Source organism: Epinephelus lanceolatus, chromosome 18 (assembly GCF_041903045.1).
Source record: "Epinephelus lanceolatus isolate andai-2023 chromosome 18, ASM4190304v1, whole genome shotgun sequence".
Taxonomy (NCBI): domain Eukaryota; kingdom Metazoa; phylum Chordata; class Actinopteri; order Perciformes; family Serranidae; genus Epinephelus; species Epinephelus lanceolatus.
In genome coordinates this window covers 41746824-41765071 of record NC_135751.1, presented here as the reverse complement: position 1 = coordinate 41765071, position 18248 = coordinate 41746824, and the positions used below count along the sequence as shown (strand labels likewise).

General features: G+C 42.2%; 1 protein-coding gene across 3 annotated transcripts in view; it reads left to right on the top strand.

Moving 5' to 3' along the window:
• The window catches only part of LOC117268254 (thyroid hormone receptor alpha), a 177382-nt gene that overhangs the window by 1023 nt on the left and 158111 nt on the right, over positions 1-18248 (top strand). For 2 of the 3 annotated variants that reach the window (XM_033644538.2, XM_033644536.2), the window contains exons 2-3: positions 71-162; positions 17130-17240. The gene's annotated coding sequence lies outside the window, so the exon portion shown is untranslated. Of the gene's footprint in view, positions 1-70; positions 163-7109; positions 7215-17129; positions 17241-18248 lie in introns of all 3 variants that reach the window. The other variant, XM_033644537.2, reaches the window with a different exon arrangement.

The window sequence follows — 18248 nt, the reverse complement described above, 5'->3', positions numbered from 1 at the left end:
GCTGCCAGGAGTCTCTGCATTGTGTTCATGTGTGGCTGCTTTAACTGCACGCTTATTTCTGTGTGTCCAGGATGAGGGCAGCATCATCATCTGCTTCAGTGGAGGACCGTCAGATGAGTCTTTGTGGGGCCCGAGCTGCAGGTCAAGACACCCTGGGTTAAGGTAGGTGACCAGGACACACATCAGTGGTCAGGTCCCAAAAGTGGGTCAAGTTTGTAGAAGACACTTTATTTTAAGTCCAGTGAATGTGCAGCACAGAGTGAAGAGTGAATAACGGATAGCTGCTTATCAGCAGGGCGGCACGGTGGCACAGTGGTTAGCATTATCACCTCACAGCAAGAGGGTTCGTGGTTTGAATCCCAGGGTGGGGGAGCCCCTCTGTGTGGAGTTTGCATGTTCTCCCTGTGTCAGCGTGGGTTTCCTCCAGGTGCTCCAGCTTCCTCCCACAGTCCAAAGACATGCAGGTTAATTGGTGACTCTAAATTATCCGTAGGTTTGAGGTCTCTTTGTGTCAGCCCTGCGATGCTCTGGTGACCCTTCCTCTCGCTCGGTGTCAGCTGGGGTAGCCCCCCGCGACCCCTCACAGGATAAGTGGTTACAGAAAGTGAATGAATATTTAACAGAGACAGCTCGATGACAGGGCCAGATGCATGTGTGATCAAACTGTGAGACCTTTAACTAACGACTAAGGTGAAATCTGGACCAGTGGGGAACCGCTGGCCGAGGAGGGTGCGTACGGAGTTTGGCAAGTGAGCACTTATGTCTGCAGCTCCTTATATGTGGAGTCCTCTGCAAAAAAGTTGCACTCATTGGTCCCTCTGGACCGTTTAAAAGCTCCACTGCTGGATTTTTGTACGCGATCATGATACCTCAGCCCCAGGACGCTTCTGAAAAAGAGTGTTTTTCTGGTTAAATAAAGGTTAAATGAAAAATCAGAGCAGTGCTCAGGGCTCAGGACAAACTGTGAGTGATGTCCTGCACTTACAGAAGGCTCACCTAAAATGTCACACTAACAGTAAAGGTTCCTTCACCACACCGCGTGCATCACGCACCACTTCCCGTTTCGTACGACCCTCCTGTCACGCCACGTTTTGTTTCTGAGCAAATCACATTCAACTGGAGGAGACGTGACATTTTTTGCCGAGCCGTGACTCATCCGTCGCTCGTCTTCAAGAACATGCATGTGATGCTTTCATGTAGGAAATTTCCGGAGGAGCCGGACAGGAAGGAAAAATCTCGTCTAACCAGAACTGAGTGTGAAACAGGAACCAAAAATAATATTTCCCTGGAGTGCAGAGAGCAGGCGCACATAAAATTACCCAGGAAGCACTCACCTTGTTTACAAGAGTTTCCCCCAGTAACCCAGTTATGATTTTGGCAGCCAGTGGTTTTTATTAGTTTTCAGCAGCCTTCCAAAGATATATTAGTGTTTATGAGTCGCTGCATCAGTGTTTTCTTGGAAGAAAGGCAGTTTTTCTGAGTGGGCGTTATTTTCTTTAGAAAAGCAAAGCTTAATCCAATGAAGCCAAAAAAGGTTCTGTAAATGCCAACTGCATTTCATAAAAACAACCATGTGTTCGTGCAACACACGAACAACAAACCAAAGAAAGTAAAAATCCTGCGTGTGTGTGTGTGTGTGTGTGTGTGTGTGTACATACAGAGCTATAATCTCCGCCCGCAGCCAGACGTGACCTCTTTTGACGTCCACTCCTAACACCCCCCTCCCCCTCCCCTCCATTTTCCCATAGCTCATTGCTGCAAGGCAGCGTCCTGGTTTTCTGAGGTTGAGGCTTAATGTATAGCGAGCAGGAAGGAGGAGGAGGAGGAGGAGACAGGAAGAAAACCAGTCTCTCGCCCCCTGCCTGCCTCAGTTTGAGGGAAACCAGTTACATAACAGGGGCTGTGGAGGCAGCGCTGCCCCAGTCCCCGAGGTCCCACGACACGGTGATGTCACAGACATGTAGTGCAGAGCGGGGGAGGGGCTTTGACTCATCCATCCAGTTTATACTGAGCTTGGTATTCAACTTGACATGAGTGTCCACATGTAACCTGTAACATACTTAACATGTAACATGTTTACAACATTGTTATTGTTGAAGTGAAGGACTGATTAAATAAATAAATAATAATAATAATAATAATAATAATAATAATAATAATAATAATAATGATAGCGATGATAATTTGCTGCACATTTGTTGATGCAAACAAAATTAAAACATTGATTCTTCTGCATCATTTGGCCACACCAACGTAAATAATTATTTTCATTACATAATAACTGTAGATAATCTTTTATGTATTTAAAGCTACAGTTGGTAACTTTTATAAAAAATGAATTTTGTCATATTTTCTGAAACTGTCAGCACATCCACACGAGAGCTGGACAGTACGTCCTGAAAATGATATCACTATATTTTTAGGTTATATCTCAATACACAATATACATTTCATTATTTTTAAATCTCCTCAAAGGCACTTCACTGAAAACTATTTATCTATTTATTTTCTTTTCTTTGGTTTAACGTAGAACGATACGTTCTATCATAAATATTACATTTGGCAAACTTGTCTTTTTCTATACATGTATGAGACATCACCTTTAAGGGTACTTTTGATCTTTGACTTTATATTTTCCATATTTCTGGTACAAAAATATGGAAAATATAAAGTCAAAGATCAAAAGTACCCTTAAAGGTGATGTCTCAGGATTGCGTTTGCACAGGATTAATATTACCCGAGGTATTTTCTCCGGACCCTTTTACAGAAGGTAAAAGTCGCCGTAATTTTAACTGACATTATCTGTAATGATTACAGACATGGCGCGTTCAAACGGGACTAAAATCCCTGGTAATAATTACTTTACCCTACGTCTCCACGTTAAACTAATCCCGTCCCAATAGGGCTGTAGACTTTAAACTTTGAAAAAGAGTTGTGAATGTTACATAACAATATTTCTGACCAAAGACCATCTCTGATGCAAGAAAGTTGTAGAGATGACGATTGTTTTGATTGACTGACTAGTCAATTGACTATTGTTATTGATCAATAATCATCAATAATGAACGACTAAATGGGTTTAAGATATATAGTCTCTCTCTTTGTTGCGTGATTTGCCTTCTTATTTATGTTCTCTCTTGATTCCTAAAGTCGCCAGGAGCTGTAATCTTCAGTCAGATGGACAAATTATGTATGTCGTTCCTCGAACACGAGCTGTCTTTGGTGAAAGTGCCTTTAAAGTATTCGCACCCTCGTCCTGGTGTGAGTTACAGAGACATTTTAAAATGGATTACCTGCCAAGTATGGAACATTTTTAAAGTAGGATTAAGGACTATTTGAGTACTGAATGCACGTGTCCTGTTACTGAGCGCTGCTGGTGATTATACTGTCTTGAAGTGAATTGCCAACTGTTTTGTAACTGTTTGTTTCATGTTGTCTGTTTTAACCTATTGTGTTTTTAGTGGAACTATTATGCTGCTGTCTTGGCCAGGACTCCTTGCAAAAGAGATTCTGAATATAAAAAAATAAAAAATAAAAAAATATCTCAATGTCATATATGTGTAGCCCTAGTGCGGGCAAAATAGTGTACAAATAATATTGCGATATTTTTGGCCTATATCACGATAAATGATGTAACTACTGTAGACTACTGAAATACAAAATGAATGAATGAACTACAGTCACAAAAAAAAGTAAAATAAAGTAGCTACTGTCATAATAAAGTGAAATAGAATGCTACTGTAATATAGTTAAATAAATTACTGTTAGAATACAGTTCAGTAAGGCATTATTATGATAAAATAAATCAAAGCAGAACCACCTGTGCTTTTATTTTGAAGCACCTGGCTCGTCTCTGGCAGGAAGTGTTGATGTTCTTGCTGTGAACTCGAAGCTTCCGGTCAGCAGTCAGACGTTAGTGAACAGAAACTTCAACTGTTGCCGCAGAGCTGTGAAACATGATGATTTATTCACTGTGAGCTGGAAACAAACTAATAACTCTCCAGTTCATACGTTAATAATATTTGCAAATCGCAGTGGTGCTCCATGGTCACAAAATATGACTAAAAAGTCACAGTCTTGAGCCCTGTAGGTACAAAAAGACAAGCTTCCTCTGCTCACACTATCATTAAACTCAATAAGTTCAACTGTTACTGCAGCGCCGTTAAACATGAGGATTCATTAACCGTAAGTAGAAACCAAGGTTGATTATCGAAACCTGTATACCAACATCATCAATCAGAAATATTGTCATAAATTAACCGATAAAAAGTTAACAGTCGACCTCCCCAGTTCTAAAACTTTAAATCAGATTTCTGTAATTTAGTTGAGTTCATATCCGTCAGTGTGCAGCACAGAGGAGCAGTGGTTTAACACTGTGTGAGCCTCCAGCTGGACTCTCTGTGTGTCTCTGTACAGCTTTAAATGTTCTCCCAGTGTCTGCTCTGGTTTCCTCCAGGTGCTCTGGTTTCCTCCCACACTCCACTGATGTGTCAGTCAGGTGAACTGGCAGCTCTGAAGCACCCATAGGTGTGAGTGTCAGTGTGCATTGTCGTCTATTTTTAGAGATGTGAGCGGTGAGTTTACGAGTCTGTGAATGGTTGCCACCCTCACTGGTCGGCACCAGAAATACAGAATGGCTGTTTAACAATCAGACACGTTTCCTAAAGGTTTATTTTCCTCTCAGTCAATGATGTCAGTTAACTTTTATTCAGTGAGTGTTCAAGGTACAGTCTCTGCTTGTTTAATGCACACAGGCTTTTTCAAAATGCACTTAGGAAACACTTTGTCTTTAGCTTTACTTCCTGATGTTTAGGCAACAAAAGCATGTGTGACAAAAAACACCATGGTTTGGCTTTAAAGTCTCTGACGTAATGTCACGTCAGGTGACACAGGTCATATGATGCACATCAGTCGAGTTGCATGCTACACACACTGCCACACTATGTTGTAGGGCTGCAATGGTGTGAGATTTTCACTGTAAGATATGTCTCAGAAAAAAGGAGTGAAAATGAAAAGGAATTTTTTGATTAAACAAACGTTTTATAACTTTATTTAAAACTTAAACTGTTTTTTATGGAAGTTTGTGTAAAAAGTCTCTCCTTTCCAAAATAACTTAATTTTCTTTTTAGTATTGTAAGTAAGCAAACATACACGGTACGATAACCATCAGTTATAATATCACAGTATCAGGGATGGACAATATTGGATTTTTTGCTGATATCAGATATGTCGATATGTAACAACTCATAACGATATCCATATATCCACATTTTCCCCCCGCTGATATGGGATTCAAAGGTGAACTGGGGGTCCATATTTACCCCAAGATTTGTGACTGTTGATGAGAGGGGGATGTTGGAGCCAGAAAAAAGTGATGCTGGTTGTGGATGATGATTTGGTCTGGTGAAGGGTGCCAACCAGGATGGCTTCAGTTTTGGAGCTGTTGAGTTGGAGGAAGTTGTGCTCCATCCATACCTTTATCTCCTCCAGACAGGTGGTGAGTTTTGATGGGGATGACTGTGATGATGAAGGTGGGGTTGCAGCAGTGGCATTTACATAGAGCTGTGTGTCATCAGCATAGCAATGGAATGAAATTCCGTGGCAGCTGATGACTTGACCAAGCAGGATGAGGTAGGTATTATACGTACAGACTCTTATTGTGACGGCCCACCAGCAGATGGAGACATGAAATACTGTTCAGTGTCTGTAATATTTATTCTTTGTGCAAATTAGTGCTGCATGATTTGATAAAAATGTGCGATTGTGAGTGGACAATATCGCGATTTGCGATTCCAGCACGTGAACAGGCCCCAGCACAACACAGCAGCGTGTCAAGTGGGCCGAACCCCAGCAACATTTTGCTCAGTTTTTCATTTGTTATTATTTAGTTTGTTATGGAGTCCGTGATTTCCCCGTGACACTTACAGATGTTTGCGTAACTGTGCTTGGATGTTGTTTATGAGGCTCTGGTGTCTTTCAGTTGACTCTTTGTCTTTAATGGTACACGGCTTGTCTTTCTCTCACGTGCACTCTCTCTACTTTTCTCTGTGCTGTCTCAAGTGCTGATATAGATTGGTCGTGTTGACGTGGTGACTTTAACTTTTAAACTTTTACACAGTCTTTCTGTTCAACATCGCCGTACCTGAATCCAAAGTATCGCCATGTAATAAACGTTGCGTTTTTCTCGCCACCAACTCAGCCTGTTCATGGTCATGCTCATGCTCTTCTTCAGCGTCTGTGTTGGTCACTGCTGCACGCCGGCTGGTCACCTGACCATACGTGCTGCACACACCAGGACAGCTTGTGGGCGTGATGTCAACAAACTCCACACACTACAGGAGAGGCAGTCACGTTCACAGGCACACACGTTAACATTTATGTACATTAAATCGCAAATCGCAGCCTTTTATGCGGTTATGTGATCGCACAGCCTGACATCACCATTAGATTAATCATGCAGCACTAGTGCAAATCAAAAGAAAAAGCACGTTGGCAGATTCTAATAGTTCATTTGAAAGCCGATATCGGCACAATATTATCGTGCATCCTTAACAAACATGGTTCAGAACACACACTCCTCTGCCCATCCACTTCAGTTTCCCCTGACAGATACTGTGTAAGTAGGCAAAGCTTGTCTTATCTGTCGTGCTCCAGGTCACGCCGATTTAGTCACATTTTGTGACCATGGAGCACCACTGCAATTTGCAAATATCGTCAATATATGAACTGGAGAGCTGTTCGTTCTTTTTAAAGCCAATATTGGCAGAAAGTGATGACGCACCGATATCATCCTGCATCCCTACACCGTATACCTTGAAACTGGTACACTGTTAGAAATTTGCTGATGACTTTAAGTCTTTGTCTCACTCCTGAGTGATGCCCTGGTGCTGCTTCACTGCTGGCCAATTATCATTATTATTATTGTTATTACTGTACTTTGATGTTATGTTTTGTTGTTTTTTTCATTTTTATTTTATTTTCTATTTATTTATTTTCCTCTTCCCCCATCCTTTCACCTGTCAGACCTGTAGAGTATAGACACAGACACACGACAGCCAATGGCCTGCATTCACTGTTGTTTTTTGTTTGTGTTTTGTTTTGTCTTGCAGTAGAATAAAAGAACGAATGTGAGCAGGTGAATGAGAGAATAAGAGACAGAAAAAGAATTGCATGGTAAAGAGAGAGACTGAGAGAAAGAGAGAAGTTACCATCCGGTGAGTGAACATACTGTACATAATAATACCTGACTGAGTACAATATAAAACAGGCTGTACTGCTCTGGCACACACACACACACACACACACACACACATACACAGACAGACACACACACACACACACACACACACACACACACACACACACACACACACAGAGGGTATCAGAGAAGAGCCTCGAGGGCTCCTCCTTGGTACCAGCGTCTGAGGAATGTTCTGTTCTTTTCTGTGGAGGCAGGAACATTAAATACTAAACATATTAAATACACAGACTCCAGTGTTCAACACCAGATCGAGGCACGCATCTCCCACACACAAAATTAAACACCAGTAAGCCGCGACGATTCTCCCTCCATCTGACAGGAAATGACCGGGAGAGAAGGTCTTAAATCGGCTGAGAATCACCGTGTTGTTTCAGGACCATGACACGGAGCTTTAATTCAGTTTTAATGTTGTTACTGCTGCGATGTGAAGGAGCACGGGCTCTAAACATGACATTTACAGTTGTGGGAAGACGAGTGTTTTATTGCAGAGGTCCCGTTACGTGTGTTTGGGAACATTATTAATCAGAAAATTGTAATGTTCTCAATAGTTTGATTAGATTAGATGAGGAACATTCCTCGGTTAAAGTGGAACATTTTCTCCTTGAGGCCGATTGTTTGTCCTCGCTATGTAAACTTTTTACCTCTGTGCTCTGACGCTGAGCCCTGTGTTTTTAGATTTCATCATGTTTTAGCTTTGCTGTGATTGTTATTGTTGGCTCTTTAAATGCACCGTCAGCCTGCCCATTGGCCGGTCCATCGGCACGCCACTTTAGCCAAACACCCCGCCAGTGGTCGGATGGATTGTCATGGCGTCCTGTGCAGACAGTCCTGAGAGACTTTATTCTCTGGGGCCTGTTTCCTCTTCGCTGGTTTATTTCCAAAGTAGTTGTTTTTCTTTTTCTTTCCACATTCGCAGCCACCACCAGTTCTCCGACCACAGCAAATGGAACAAACACTAAAATATTCATAACATCCATCAAGATTATTCAGGGCTGGATATACTTTTTATTTCTGTGTACATGCAGGTTGAGTGTAACTTTTAAAAAACAATTTTTATGCCTCAGCACCAGCGACAGCCGTGGCTGGAGGGGTTATGTTTTCGGGTTGTTTGTCCCATCCTTGTGAACACGATATCTCAAGGACACCTCAGGGGAATTTCTTTAAATTTGGCACAAATGCCCACTCGGGCTCAGTGATAAACTGATTAGTTGTTAGCGGACATACGTCAAAGTTCGAGGTCACTGGGACCTGGTTTCTCTCATTCTTGTAAATGTGATATCTCAAGAACACCCCAAGTGAATCTCTAAATTTGACACAAACGTCCACTTGGACTCAACACTAAGCTGATTGGATTTTGGTGGTCAAAGGTCAAGGTCAATGTGACCTGATTCATTCTTGTGAACATGATATCTCAAGAACATCTTTAGGGCATTTCTTGACATTCAGCACAAACATTCTCTTGAACTCAAGGATTAACTGATTGGATTTTGGTGGTCAAAGGTCAAGATCACCGTTACCTTGCATCACATTGACCTTGACCAGAATTGGTGACCTCATCTTGGGTGTCCACCTTGAAACTTTGGAGGTTGTATAGATCTTCTGTGTGTGAAGTGCCGTGTTACCAAGGCAAAGCTTTCGACCGAAAGAGTGAGGTCACAGATACAAGTGGTCGAAATGAGTTTCCTCTGTAGGGTGTCTGGGCTCAGCCTTAGAGATAGGGGGAGGAGTCAGACATCTGGAGTAGAGCCGCTGCTCCTGCGCGTCAAAAGGGGTTAGTTGAGGTGATTCGGGCATCTGATCAAGATCCTCCTGGGCGCACGTCCCACTGGTAGGAGGCCCCGGGGCAGACCCAGAACACACTGTAGAGATTACATATCTCGTCTGGCCTGGGAACGCCTCGGGGTCCTCCAGGAGGAGCTGGAAAGCGTCGCTGAGGAGAGGGACGTCTGGAATACTTTGCTCAGTCTGCTGCCCCCACGACTCGGCCCAGATAAACGGTTGAAAATGGATGCATGGATTTTAGCATCAGTATCTGATAGAAACCCCAAAAATACCAACCTTAGTAAAAACATTTCTCTCTTTCTGCTTACAAGTTGTAAGAATTGCCTTGTAAGTATTTTTTCCATGAAGAAAACATTTCGCTGATGTCGAGGTGCCCTCCCTGCCCACCACAGAGGGATCCACTGTGCCTGTCAGTAATGTGGGATAAAGGCAGGATAATATAAAGCGGATTCAAACAGAGCCTGTTATCTTGAAAACTGGCCAATGACCTAAAGACATTGAGGTCGGGAACAAGGCAGAGAAGAAAACATAAACCCTTTGCGTCTGGCTGTCTGCCTCCTGTTATGACAGTAATAATTGATTTTTTGGCTACTTGGATGTGAACGATAACATCGAAGCTGGAGGACAGTAAAACCAAAATAATACGTTACAACATGATAAAACTTGGTGTGAGGCCGAGGGTGAGAACTCTCTCTGGAGTCGACACTGTGCTCTTCTGTTCACATTACACACTGCTGATAAAAAAGCAGTGCAGCTTTAAATCTCTGTATATGCACAACGGTTAAGTACCAAAAGCTGGCATCAAATGTCTGGTCAGATTTATAATATTGTTTACACGTTCTTTAATTAATTATTCAGGTATGTAACCACACTAGAATCAACCCCGTTGGTTCTTTTGTACCATTTGGTATTTTTATGTCTCGGCGCCAGCGATGGCCGTGACCGGAGGCATCATGCTTTTCAGTTGTCAGACTGTCTCATTCTCGTGAGCGCAATATCTCAAGAATTCCTCAAGGGAGTTGTTTTTTTTCTTCTTCTAAATTTGGCACAAATGTCCACTTGATAGATAGACTGATAGACTTGATAGACTTCAAAGATAAGCTGATTAGGTTCTGGTGTTCAAAGTGTTTAGAATTTGGTGGTCAAAGGTCAGGGTCACTGTGACCTTGCATCCATCCATGAATGTGATACCTCAAGAAGGCCTTTACAGAATTCTCTCAAATTTGGCACAGATGTCTACTTTGACTCAAGAATTAACTGATTGCATTGCGCTGGTCAAGGGTTAATGTGACCTCGCCCTTTGTGTTCTTATAAACGTGATGTCTCAAGAACACCTTGAGGGAATTTCCTCAAATTTGGCACAAACGTCACTTGGGTCAAGGATTAAATGATTACAATTTTAAATTAACTTAAATGTGGCACAAACGTCCACTTGGACTTAAAGATAAAGTGAGTAGAATTTGGTGTTTCAAGGTCACGTTGACTTTGCATCTCTTCTCATTTGCATGAATGTGATACCTTGGGAACACCTTGAGGGAATTTCCTCGAATTTGGCACAAACGTCTACTTTGACTCAAGGATGAACTTGAAGCAACATGTTTTCACAGACATGGATGTAAAGTGTAACTGCTAAGTTTGTGGAGGGCTACAATCACGAGGCGGTATTTCTCGTTAAAAAGGAAATGAGACAAGAATAAGAAATAATTTTTCTTTTTTCTTTTATCAGCCTCATTGACGACGCACAGTCTTTATTGATAAGAGACTTAGAAGAACGAAGCAGGATCAGCATTGTGCTGTTGGGTTTGTTTTGGTACCTCAGACATCACAAACATGATTTTAACTCAATGCATCCAACTTCTGCTCTGAGTGTTTCAGCACCAACACTCGGGGGGGGGGGGGGGGGGGTACTAATCTTTACGATTGTTTGTCCAGGTGTCACACTCAATATCTCACACACTCCTGATGAAATTAGTGCAAACCTGGAGGAGATGATTCCGCTCATCAATGTGTTTCCATGTGTTTAAATTACAGTGATTGGCCCTCAGGGGGCATCACGTCAATCATTTGTTTGTTTATCCACGCGTCATCCCAGACACACCGCTGATCAGATTTTAATTAATCTCATCTCACTGGATGTGGCGGAGCGAGCTGGCAGGCGTGAGGAGGCACATGTCGATTAAAAAATTAAATAAAGGGGGGTTATTTACCAAAAAAATGAAAGAAACCAAACCAAAGGGGAAACACAGAGGAGGGGTGTTCTCACGAATGATTTCCCTGATGTTTAAACTTGGACTAGTTGACTTGTCTAAAAGTAAGAAAACACTTAAAAACATTACAAATTGGGCACATTGTAATCTATAAGGTCAAACATTGTCTGACAAGATATTGCATATCTTATAAGAACCATTTGAAATCACATTTTTCAATAACCAAATCCTATTTTAAACACTGCACATTATTCTACAAAACAAGACAACAGGTCAGTGGATGAAAATTAATGGGAAATTTTGGTAATTTAGAACCTGAACCCTTTTTGTTTTCGTGTCCAAGTTCTTCATGGAGGCGATTTTTGACATTGATCCAGTATTGAAGGAGAGAGAGCGAAACAGGCTGCAGTAAAGTCACTGTGAGCAGCTGTGCACCGTCAATGTACGTCCAATAAAAGTTTGTTTTTGCCGCTCAGGCTCTTGTTACAAGAAGTGTATGTTAACAGTATGGAAAGGATCTCTACAGAGGGATGAAATGTTTCTCCTTACCTTTCGCTGGCCCTGATTTCGTGTCCAACTGTCGCTAAAGGAGAAGTCTTGGAATGTTTTACATGTTGAAATCAGCTAAATATTCAGTCGGGTGTGCCATGTCAAGGCTGAAAGCGAAATTATTCCTGACTCCTTGGTGGTTCCAAAAAGAGGAGCAGCTTCAGTAGTGTGGAATAAACTTTTCCTTCTCTTAGCGCTCAGAGGGAACTCATTCAGCGGCTCCTCTGGCAGCAGCACAGCGTCTCTCCCTCTCCTCTCTGATTCTGTCACAAACCTTTGGTGATGCAAACCTACGTGCATAAACTCCATATATGTGACTGTGTCATAACAGCCTGTCACAGGTTACAGCCTGATGACATGACATGAACCAACTAAGCCACAAATAAAATGGGACAATCAACATGAATAATTAAAAAGTTAACAAAAACAAAAACTAATACATTCTAAAAAAAAAATCAATATAATAATAATCCTCCTCATGCTGTGGCTGCACGATTAATCAAATATTAATCATGATCCTGATTTTAGCTTCCGACAATTAAATGAACTTAATGAAATAAATTAAATGAATTAAATTAACATAATCAGTCATCAGTGTGCAGCAGCAGCCTGTGAAAACTTTACTGAGTGTTGGAAAACTTTACTGAGTGTTGAGACTGCAGACGGGCAAAATGAAAATCATCCGTTCATCAACTATCAGCATCATCATCATCATTGTCTGAAACCTCAATCAAAAACCTCTCAACCTGCAGTACGATGAACACATGAAGGCTGAGAAGATTAACGTTACCTCACTGAATTTATGTCTTCAGCCAGCACTGACTCAGACATCCATAACAGTGCTGCTGCAGCACGTCACGCTGTAAAGCACACAGACAAACAAAAAACAATGTAGATACATATCTATAAGAAACGCACAGTATTCAGGTAATGAGGCGCCTTATTTTAAGTCTTATTTTGATGCAGAGATTTATACATTAGCTGAAAAGTAGCACAAGATGCAAGTGAAAGCAGCACTCTGTTTATTTCAATGTGAAAATGCAATAAAAAGCGATGTGTCGGGTCCGGGCATTTTTAGGCAATTCTGAGCAACAAGCAGAAGAATTGGAAGACATTTAGCAACACAATCTGCCTTTTTCATCAGCTGAGGCTTGAACTCACAACCTCTGAGACTAAGAATCAATTTCTATCTCACAGAGCTAATTAGTCAGTGACAATTCATGTGTAGCTTCACAAACTGACTAAGCCAGACGTGCAGGTTTAGCAGCTGTCCATGCATGGAAAAGCAGATTTCAAACCACTGTAAAAAATTCAGTTATCGAAACAAAAACCTGAAAATACACATATTGCCTCTAGACAGCATGGAGATGTTGGTAATTTGTTTGTAACAATGATTGATTTGCTCCATAAGTGAAAAACTGATGTTTAAATTTGCCATTTTTACATTGACTCCAATTGTTCACATTAGAGCAAAATTCAAAATGCTGTCAAAAATAGTTTTTGAGGTAAAATTCTGAAATTTGCCACACATCATCTACCATGACTCTAGAATTTTATCTTTTTTTTCATGAACGTTGAAGATTTATTTAGCAAGAATTTGCATGTATATGTTTACAGTACCGTTTACAGTCAAACATTTTGATGCACTGTAGGCTCAATTTTTGATAAATCAAAAATCTGAGAAACGTAGTTTTTGTAGGACAGTCTGAAGATGCTCTGTAGCAAGTTTGGTGTCAATTGTGCAAAAACTGTGGGAGGAGATAGGTTTAAGAAGTTTTACAGTTTTTGAAAAAAACAGAGTGATGAACTTCATAATTTTTAATAGGTTTAAATGTACCAAAGTTTCTTCAGTATTGGGGCTACAGTTTGATGAAAGTTGTGAAGTTGTAGCACGTATGGTTGATTTGTTATGAATTTTCAAAGTTTTGAACTTTAGACGCTTGCTGTAGCGCCACCATCAGGACTATTGGCTTGAGTTTACAGCTGAGGATATCTGGCATGAGACTGGACCTTTGTGCAAAGTTTGGTGAGTTTTCACCCATGGGAAGTATGATTTCCTCGGAAGAAGAAGAAGAAGAAGAAGAAGAAGAAGAAGAAGAAGAAGAAGAAGGCCCTAAAAACAAACAAACTTCAACCCAGTGGAAAAGCCCCTCACGTCATCTCCGCTTTCCCCCCATTGTCCAGTGAGATGATGTGAGAGGCGGGGCTTCTGTGGTGGTCACGACAACAAGTTTACAGTTGGTGAACAATGGAGGAGAAACTGGTGGTAGTGGTTGCTGGATGCCCAGAGCTATACGACTTTACAAAGCACAGTTAGCACCATGTGAATAGAAAACAGCAGATAAGTGCAGTACTGTAAACGTCCATGATGGAGGAGAAGCTCCTGGACCAACTGGTGGTACTCCCCATGATCCAGCCTCTTTTTTAGGGTCTCATGCATAACGCTCTGTGTGTGATCGAGGCCTTGGGGCTGCATGTTTTGTTGCGGCCTGCTTCAGCTGCAGTAACCAGTGGTGGGACCCTCGGCACTGATGACTCAGAGGAACTGGAACAACTAAAACTAAAGTGCTGACTGTCCGCAGGTTGACTAAATGTGTGCACTACAAACATAAACTACTTAATGAAGTTTGAGTGTGATGCATGAAATAAAAGTTATGTATCATCATTTCTCTGTTTGCTGATGAGTGTGCAGTGTACAGAAGGTCAAAGGTCAACAAAGTGAATAAGGAAAAAATTAACTATTCATTGTAATCTATAAATAAATCTCAGGTGAGTGCAGGAGGGTTGCCAACATTAGTGTAGCAGCAGGTCGGTGCCGCCCTCACACTGCTGCATCCCGCCATTCTTTAAATGACTCTGATTGGCCCAGAGGGGGGACGGCATCATCCATTAGTGACGGTGTGTTTGCTGTCGCTGTGGCACTCTGTGTTCTGTTTCTCCTCCCTCCATCTCTGCCTGTGTTGCTGCGCAGTCTCTTCTCTCTGTCAGCAGCGTCTCTCCGGGGGCTTGTATTGTTTCAGTGGATAAAAGGAAAGACAAAAAAAACCTGCTTCAGCAGGATGAGAGAAAGACTTTATAACAAGCTCTCGCGCCTCCAGGGAGGATTCTCACTCAAATGTTCTCCGAGAGTACACGCAGATCCTCGCTGTACGCAGCACACACACACACACACACACACACACACACGTACTCTGTGTCCTATGGAGAAAGGAACTGAGACCGGCGTCAGGAGTGGCCACAACAGGAAGTGGTCCAGAGATTACATTGAAGGACAGACTCCCTGCTCCGAATGAACCTCTGCGGAGAGGTCGAGGCCTTTCCTCCGCCCCTCGGGGGCTTTCAGCAGTCTTGTACAGTAAAGCTCACACCGTGACTTTTGAGAGAGTCTTCTTCTGAGATCCTGCTGCTCTCAGCATCTCGGAGAGATGGAGGGACGGGGCAGAGACACTGTGCAGGGAATCGAGACTGAAACAAGGGAGGCACCCTGCAGTAAAGGTCATGCTCCAGACCCCCCCGCTCCAGAAAGCACATTAGCAGCGCTGTTATTGTTTGTCTTTATGTTCTTATCAGATAACCTCTGAACATCAGAGTCAGCTCTTCCTCTGCAAACATCATGGTGTCACGGCTAATTCACACTCTAAGCTTCTTTGCTTCAGTCCATGTGCCATTTAAGACATCATCTACCTGTGCCCATGGGGGCCAGCGCTGGTTCCAGTGTGGACACAGGCAACCCGAAATTTGTGATAGTGCGGGCTGCACACATTGGAAATGCACCAATGACGCATGCTCCAGTTATAGAATATAATCTCTAGTTCCACACTCCAGTCCAGCTGGTGGCGTATGTGGTAGTTTGACAAGAAGAAGAAAACAAAATGGACGCTTGTTTTGAAGAGACGTTGTGTGTGGAGATGCAGAACATTTCAAGCAGGACCACTTTTGTCACTTTCCATTGCAGTATTGTATTTGGTGGTATGGCTCTGCTCTGGGCCTCTCTGCCCTTCCATGCGCCTACGTGGAAAGCTTTAAGGTGGAGAGTGCACACCTTCCCACTCCCACTGTGCAGTCGAGTTGCCAACATCTGACAGCCAAGTGGCTAATTTCCGGTTTAGCAATTTTCTAACTTGAATGAGGTTAAATGATTTAATCTTGCAGGTCTTCCAGACTTTCCAAATGTTTTCAGATTGAATGGATAAAATCTTGAAATTAAAACGAGTCTTTGCATGGGGGTTGTGACGCTTAAAAAAAAAAAGTTTCACAGACCTGAAGGGAAAACTGACAGGTCCCGGGCATTGCAGTGCCACTGTGTGGTCACTAGGAAAACTGCAGTGCACTTCCTGTGGGCCTGCACGCAACACTACCAGGGAGAGTGCACTCAGTGACCTGTGGCTGATTTAGTTAATATATGCAAGTCTCTTTTTCTTTATTGACCAGCTGATTGGTGTAAGAGCAGGTAGAATGAGCCGATAAAGATTTTTTTTGGCTTAGAGCAGACTTCTGATTCGTACGGACCCGTCTGTGCATCCGTCCTGTTGTTCAGTGTTTTTCTGATGTCATTTATGTTACTGTAAAGTTCTTAATGTTTGTAGTGAGTGTTTTCTGCCTGATGATAAATAAGACTGAGAGGAGGACAGTAATGGCAGCCTGAGGCAGCGACATGTACGTGGAAATAGCAGCAGCGGGGCCAGACTCTCCACAGGAAGTAAATGGAGTGGAAGTAACGTGCAGCCTGATGGTGAAGGTCAGCTTTGGGTCAACATGATGTTTGTTTTGTAATTTAGACGTTTTTTTTCAGTCCTGCTTCAGGATTTGCTACGGGCCAGCGGCTCCGCTCGGCTTGTCACTATCGCTACGACATTAACAGCCGCCGTGTCACTGGTTGGTAAACGGAGTGTGTTCTCAGCTTTCAGCTCACCAGGTCAAAGCTGGCAGAAGTGAGACGGAGGAAGAGGACTGTTTTTATAGGAGTTGGGAAATTCTTCCTGATATCAGAGCCATGTGATGTGACTTGAGGCACGAGTTGACCTTCTTATAAAGAGTCTGAACATTCAGATCATGAGTAGATTTTTTTTCATTTAAACTAAATCAGATTAACAAGTACAACAAAGACACACACAGTGCTGTCCTATATACTCTGCAGCTTCACATGATTTGATCCACAGCTGGTGTCCCTGCTGAGTTTAAAGTGATAATGAGGCAGGATCAATACGCAGCCGTCTGACGTTTGGAGTCCAGATTTAATTAGATTTCTTTTTATCAATTGAAAAAATTAGTTTATAGAAAAAAATGTATGTTATTGCCACATCTAAGATTGGTTTTTCATTATGTTTCAGTGTTTGCAGACCAGCTCAGGAACATCTATTTCAACAAAGACGCTCATCCCCAAAACACCATCTGATGCTTGTGTCATCGAGTGAGAACGTCCTCCGTCTTCTCAGCACCAGGTTGGTTCTCCCCTGTTTGCCTTTATTTAGTGAGTGACAGAACCAAACTCTGAAATCTCAGCCCTGAATGACTGAAACAAAAGCAGCAGCTTTAGTGTCTTGCATCACTGCACACATGGTTTTCAGTGTATCTAAGTTTGTTCTCAGACCACCTCTTCAAGAAGGTCTCAGTCTGGTTGTTTTGCTGTGTTCACACCTGCACAAATGAACCGCACTGAGGGGGCAAACACACCTGAGTTTGACCGAACCGAACAGGGCAGGTGTGAAAGCAGCCTTACTCATACTGTGGGTCGGGCTGCAGTGGTACGAAGTTTTTATGGTACAATATTCATCTCAGAAAATATCATGCTCTCACGGTACACAGTATACACAATACGTTATTACACAATTGTTGTTCTTTTGAAGAAATGGTTTACAGAAAATTGAAACTTGAATCACACTTTTAAGGGTAGTGTGTCTGAACAGTCTCCATCTTGGAACAATTTATTGTTAAAACTGCCAAAAACATTGCAACACACATGGCAATATTTTAGAAAAGCTGCCGTGAAATCATTGCAGACTGCAACAATCCCACAATCAGCCTGTGAAATCCTGGAGGGACGGACTGTCAGAAACGGCAGCAACAGAGATTTAGGAGTGAATGGAAGCAGGAGTTTCAGTGACTAGAACATGACATATCTAAGAACGTAATACACCGTGTTGTGTCCCGCCTTCTAATGTTTTCTGTTAGTCACAAAGCTGGGAGGGACTGAGTGAAAGTTAGCGCGTATGAGGCAGAGGCGTGGAAATGAGTACATACGCAGAATACCTTATGTTGACCTTAGTGTTAATTTCGTTGATGAAAGATGAAGAAAATTTTTCAATTAATTACCTTTTTTTCTATGACAAAAACAAGATGATGACGAGCTAAAAATAGATCTTGATGATAAAAGCTACGATAAAATCTGTGTTTCATTTTTGTTGACGAGACGAAAATGTTAGTGATGGAATATCGGACATTCTCTTCAG